The 6,448-nt window shown below is 52.2% G+C and overlaps 1 long non-coding RNA gene across 1 annotated transcript; it reads right to left on the bottom strand.

Annotated features, from left to right (window-relative positions):
- Nucleotides 1–3,706: 3,706 nt before the first annotated feature.
- LOC127061167 (uncharacterized) lies at nt 3,707–6,156 on the bottom strand. The gene is made up of 2 exons (XR_007780628.1): nt 5,017–6,156; nt 3,707–4,405 (listed from the first exon to the last, which is right to left on the bottom strand). It is a non-coding gene; the product is annotated as an uncharacterized LOC127061167 (long non-coding RNA).
- Nucleotides 6,157–6,448: the final 292 nt, after the last annotated feature.

Below are 6,448 nucleotides of genomic sequence, written 5' to 3'. Positions count from 1 at the left end.
GCAGTGGGTGCGCTTGTGTTGTTTCGTGTCCTACAGCGACAGGCGACTGCTCACGTTAATGGCCAGGCTTTGCTGGGCTTGGGAAATGTGAAGCGGAGTGCAAAGGGGAGACATGCCCAGACACAAGCTCCTGTCCAGACCCCGGTGCCAATGGACGTCTGCTTAGCCGGCTTGCAGCCAGCAGCCATGGCTCAGCAGCTGTTGATGTCTGCACAGCAGCAACAGTTGTCTTCTAATCTTGTCAAATACACAGGGTTCCCCTGGATGCCTTTGGTCCCTTGGGTGAGGGCATGAGTGCTCTCCTTATGGGGAGATCTAGTGCCACCCTTCAGGGCATCATTGTGCACATGGAACTCATTGATGCAGATTTCATGGGACAGATTTATGCCATGGTCTCCACACCCTCCGCACCTGTCACTATCCCACAAGGGATCCAGATCACTCAACTTGTGCCCTTTAAGTCTTCTGTTTGCAGGACAGTTGACCGGTCACATGGAGACGATGGTTTTGGATCCACTGGGCTGCCTCAAGTTCACTGAACCACTGTCCTGACCAAAGAAGGTCCTGAGATGCTCTGTACCATGTCCATCCCTGGTCCAACGCTTCCAGAGATCTGCCTCCATGGGCTTCTTGACAGTGGCACGGACGTCACAGTTCTCTCCCTTGTTGCCTGACTCCCAGAGTGGCCCTTGGACCTGGTGGAGATGCCTGTTATGGGAATGGAACAGCGCAATGCTACATGAGCCAATGGCCCATGCTGATCATGAACCCAGAGGGACAGACGGCCTTGATTTGGCCTCATGTTGCTTCAATTTGTGCTAACCTTAGAGGAAGGGATGTTCTGTCTGCACATCAGGACAAATTTTTGATGGGGGCCACTGCAATGAAGAGCGCAGAGTGTCCTATGCCTCCTACATGTTGGCTGGTGGACAAACCTGTCTGGGGGAACCAGTGGCCCCTCCTTCAAGACAAATTAGTCACCCTTCAAAATCTGGTGCAGCAGCATTTGCACCAGGGTCATCTGAAGCCTTCTGCCAGTCCTGTCTTCTGCATCAAGAAAATGTCTGAGAAATGGAGGTTGTTATGTGTCGGTGACACATTGACCTCCTCCAAACGGTCAATGTGTCACCTTTCATCCTAAGGAAAGGATTTTTCATGTTTTATGAAAAATCCTTTCCTTAGGATTTTTCCCTCCTGAGAAGCTGAGAGGCCTCAGGAACAAAGTGTAAACAATTCTTATCTGCTGCTGTGGAATGCAACAGGGGGAATCTGTGATTGGTCTCACCTGGTTGTTTCCAATTAAGGGCCAATCACAGTTCACCTGTCCAGACTCTCTCGGTCTGAGACAAGCCTTTGTTATTCTTAGCTTAGCCTTCTGATGAAATCCTTTCTTTATTCCTTTTAGTATAGTTTTAATATATTATCTATCCTAAAATATTAAATCAAGCTTTCTGATACATGGAGTCAACTTTCTCGTCTCTTCCCTCATCCTGGGACCCTTGTGGACAATACCACAGTCAATGCCTTGATGGAAAGAAGGGGACCATTGCAGGTGGGCATGCCGTTGCCTACCATGCTTCCCACAGATTGGCCGGTCCTCATCGTGGATTTGAAGGATTGGTTTTTTACGATTCCTTTGCATCCTGATGACAGACCAAAATTTGCCTTCTCGGTGCCAGCAATTAACAATGCTGACCCCACGCAGCGATATCAATGGAAGGTTTTGCCCCAAGGAATGCGAAATTCTACATCCATATGCCAATGGTATATGGCCCATGCCTCATCTGGAGTTCACAAGCAGTTTCCTGATGCCCATCTTTACCATTATATGGATGACATTTTGGTGGCTGCATCCACCCAGGATGAGCTGCTGAGAATAAAGCCTCAGTTGCTCCATGCTTTGCATTCTCATGGGCTGCAGGTGGCTCCAGAAAGGGTTCAACAACAACCTCCTTGGAAGTATTTGGGGGTCAAACTTCTGGAACGGACAATCCAACACCAGGAGGTGCAACTTCTGCATTTGGTGATAACACTGAATGATGCCCAGAAATTGGTAGGTGTCATCACTTGGTTACATCCGTACTTGGGACTGACTGACGCACAACTGTCTCCTCTGTTTGATTTGTTGAAGGGAGACTCTGATTTCAAGTCGCCTTGCACATTGACCCCTGAGGCACGTCAGGTGCTGGAGGTGGTTCAGCAAGCTGTTTCTGCTTGCCAGGTTTATCGCATTGATCTCTCCATTGATGTCTGACTGTGTTCATTACCACTCCAGATTTGCATCCCACAGGCATCATTGGCCATTAGAGTGAAAAATAGTCTGATTCCTTGCACATCTTGGAATGGGTCTTCCTGCCCCATCAGCTGCAGAAGATGGCAACCGCATTGTTTGAGCTGATTGCTCACTTGATAATCAAATGCCAACAACGGTGTTTGCAATTGATGGGTGCAGATCCCACAAAGATCATACTCCCACTACAGCAGGAGGATTTTGACTGGAGTTTTGCAAACAGTCTGTCCCTGCAAAGTGCTCTGGAAAACTTTTCAGGGCAAATCACTTATCATCTGCCCAGCCACAAGCTACTGCAGGTGGCAAAATTCACACAAATCTCTTTGTGGCCAAAATTAGTCAGAAACCAGTGCAAGGACCCACTGTCTTTACTGACAGTCCGGGGGAAACAGGGAAGGCCATTTTTACTTGGAGGGATGGATCTGAGTGGCAGGTCCTGGAAGGTCATGAGGCTGGGTCAGCCCAATTGGTTGAATTGAGGGCTACTGTCATGGCATTTGAGAAATTTTCCCAGCAACCTTTCAATTTGGTCATGGATTCTGCCTATGTGGCCGACATCACACAGCAGTTGGGTCATTCAGTTTTGAAAGAGGTCAGTAATCCTGCCTTGTTTCAGTTACTGAAGACCTTGTGGTGTGCCATTCAGGCCTGGGTTCATCCATACTACGTTCTGCATGTAAGGAGTCACACCAATTTGCCAGGGTCTGTAGTGGAAGGTAACATGAGGGCTGACAAGTTGGCTGACCCAGCCTGGGTAGCACCTCAGCCTGACACACTTGCACAGGCCAAGGCATCACATGGGTTTTTCCATCAGAATGCACATACCTTGCAGAAGCAGTTTCAGCTGACGCCAACTGAGGCTCGTGACATTGTTGAGTCGTGTGACAACTGTCACGTGCTTTCTGTGCCTTTGCTGGCAGGGGTCAACCCCAGAGGCCTTAGGGCCTTGGAGCTTGGGCAGACCGATGTCACCCAGATTGCCGAGTTTGGCTGGCTCAAGTATGTGCATGTCATGGAGTCATTGGCCTGTCCAGGTGTCATTGTCCCCTGAGACCCTCCCCCTCCCACCTGGTTGGTGGCTCACTTATCCTCTCCCTCCCACCTCCCTGTGAATTTAAAAGGTATTGAAACTATGTGGTCGGGGTCTGTTAGAGCTGTACTGAGATTCAGAACTGTGTCACCTTGGAATAAACTCTGGATTTATTCCTCCGGCAGAACCCGCTCTCTTTCTCTTCACCATCACCTGAACCTGTTCCACTAGAGGTAAATGGAGTTTCTACTTTGCTTGGGATCATTCTGAGTGCCTGACTGCAACTGCCAGCGAGCCAAAGATGTCTCTGAGGTGAAGCATCCCCAGCAGTTACCTATAGCTCGGTGCACTAAGGCCGGACGGACCCAGGCACGCTCCACTCAGCATAATGGTAATAGAGTCTGGATCATCACCAACCAACACCTCAGCAGAGGAGGCTGAAATAATTGCCTTAACCCGGGCTTTAGAGCTGGCAAAAGGAAAGAAAATCAATATTTATACAGACTCAAGGTATGCATTTGGGGTAGTCCATGCACATGGAGCTATCTGGAAGGAAAGAGGACTGTTGAACTCACAAGGAAAAAGTATTAAACATACACAAGAGATAATAAAACTGTTGGAGACAATCCAGCTGCCTGAAAAGGTAACCATCATGCACATCAAGGCACACCAAAAAGTGAGATCTGAATTGGAGGAAAGGAATGAGCTGGCAGAAAGAGAGGACATATATCGGCCCCTGGCTGCCAACTGCTTGTCATAGTGGGGCTTGTAAAACCGGTTCTTTTCTCTTTTTTTATCTAATATGTTTCACTATGGGGCTATGCTCTTTGATGGCTTTTCTCACCATCTTTCCCCTCCTTCGCTTGCTCAAAGCCGCAATGAGTTCATCAATTTCATCTTCCTCGGAGGTACTGGAGCAGGAACTCTCTGATTCGGCTGGCCCTGTTGTACCATATAATCTCTTTTGCCTACCCCCGATCCTAGGAAGCCCCACGCAGGATTTGCTGCGTCTTTTAACCCGGGCTGCGCTTCTGCCTGCATCGCTGACGTCATCCCCCGAAGCCGCTCCCCGGCGTTCAGGGTTGCTATGGAAACGGACAGACCTGAGAGCGGAGAGATCCCTACCACAATGGGAGGTTCCCTCTCCCCTCTCCGCCCTCCCGGTACAAGGCTCTGCCCCCGGCTGTTCCTCTCGGGGCGGTGCCGTGGGCTGTGCCCGCCATCCATCCCCTCCCCTCTCCCGGTACAAGGCTCTGCCCCGGCTGCTCCTCTCGGGGCGGTGCCGTGGGCTGTGCCCGCCATCCATCCCCTCCCCTCTCCCGGTACAAGGCTCTGCCCCCGGCTCCTCCTCCTGGGGCGGGGGCGGCGGCATCCCTGCCTGCCCAGGCTCGCCTTTCTCCTCCTTCCCTGGCTGGGACCCCGCCTGAGCTGCGCCTCCCCCGCCGCCCGATCGTGGCAGCGGTGGGGGCGGGGGGGCCACGCCTTGGCCCGGACCCGACCGACCCCACCCTCAGGACGGGAGCAACTCGATCTAAACCTTCTTCCTCCCTTGTTTTACTTTCGCTGTCCAATATTGGCTCTTTTTTCCTTTTCTCCCCTTTTCCCTTTCAGACTAAGCTATGCTCTCCCTTTTCCTTTGCTGCTGGGCTCCGCTGACATGCTGACACCACAAAGAGCCTCGCATACTCCAGCTCACCTGAGCACCCTGAGCATTTATCCTGGCGTCTACGGGAAATCAAACTTGATCTCTTATCCAAACAACCACACTCGGGCCTCGTCTGATTGTCCTCTAGTTCATATCGCGGCCAGATCTTTTTCTGAGAGTATGATAAATTTGCATTTGAAAAACAAGGCTCCTCCCCCCACACACCCCGAGGTTTCCCCCGTTTCTCAGTGCTAATCTCAGGGGACTCTCTCTCGGGATATTATCACTACAGCACTCGCAGCAGAATATACACACCGATTTCGAACAGTTACGAGGATAAATTAAAAGAACCAAGGAGAGAGAAAGAGCACGATTCCAATCGCGGCGCTCCGGAGTGGCGGTGCGGGAACGATCCCCTGCGCCACCGCTGCTGCCCCCACGCCAAGCCCAGCAGCGCAATCCAGCCCCGCTCTCACAGCGCCCGCCCTCCCTGGCACCGGGGCACACCGAGCACCGCACCCGCTGCGCTCCAGAGCACAAAACACCCCTTCCACCGCTCTCACCTGAGAAACACAGCTCCCCTTCAGCCGCTCCCACCTCTCTCGCTCCTCCCGAGCTTCTTGGCCTCCCGCACCCTCTGCACCGCACCTGGGCCCCGCCAGTGCCGCGGGCTGGGGGGCAGCAGCTGCACCTTCCTCTGCCTCTGCTCCAGCCCTTGCCCAGGTGCCTCGGCTCCCTTCGTGCTTGCCACCAACTGATGGCTTCAGAAGGCTGACCTGGAGCAGAGGCCAGACACAGTTACACCATAAAGCAGGCATTTGTTAAAAGCCTCCATGGATCCACCTTGGGCAGCACAAGAGCCCGGCCAGGGCTACGCCCAAGATGAACCAAAATGGCCACAAAATGGACGAGGTCCCGAGGTCTGTCACTTTTATCAGTTCTGGTCCATTTGCATCTTGGAGTTAATTGTCCAATTAAAGCTTTAGCTGATGAAGTCCCATCCTTCTTGTTTTTCTCTCTTCAGTCCACGTTGTTTATGCTCTTGGGCCTGAGGTTTGGATTATTTGTCCTTGGGTTCCCAGCTAGAGCAGGAATTGTTTTGTCTCCCTGCTCTGTGAACAGAGCTCAGCATCCCTTAATATGGACCCCAGAGCCACAGAGTAAAGCAGCACAGAAACTGAAAAATAGAAAAGGCAAAACCCGAGGCATCAAATCCATGGGACACCCCCACACTCGCCAGACCCCCCCCCCCATGGCACTCCCCAGGCCCCCCCATTGATTGAAGCCCCTCCAAAACACCCCCAGGCCCTCCCCCCTCAGCCCCCCAAAGCCCCCAGCCCGTGTTCTCACCTGGGAAACCCCAAATCTTTGGGAATTCTCAACTGGGAAGCCCCAAATCCCTGGAAACCTCACCTGGGCCCCCCAAAACCTCACCTGTGACCCTCAAAACCCCACCTGGGACCTCCAAACCTCACCTTGGAGC

The sequence above is a fragment of the Serinus canaria genome, unplaced genomic scaffold (genome assembly GCF_022539315.1).
Source record: "Serinus canaria isolate serCan28SL12 unplaced genomic scaffold, serCan2020 HiC_scaffold_156, whole genome shotgun sequence".
Lineage (NCBI taxonomy): Eukaryota > Metazoa > Chordata > Aves > Passeriformes > Fringillidae > Serinus > Serinus canaria.
This window is presented reverse-complemented; position numbering and strand designations above follow the sequence as displayed.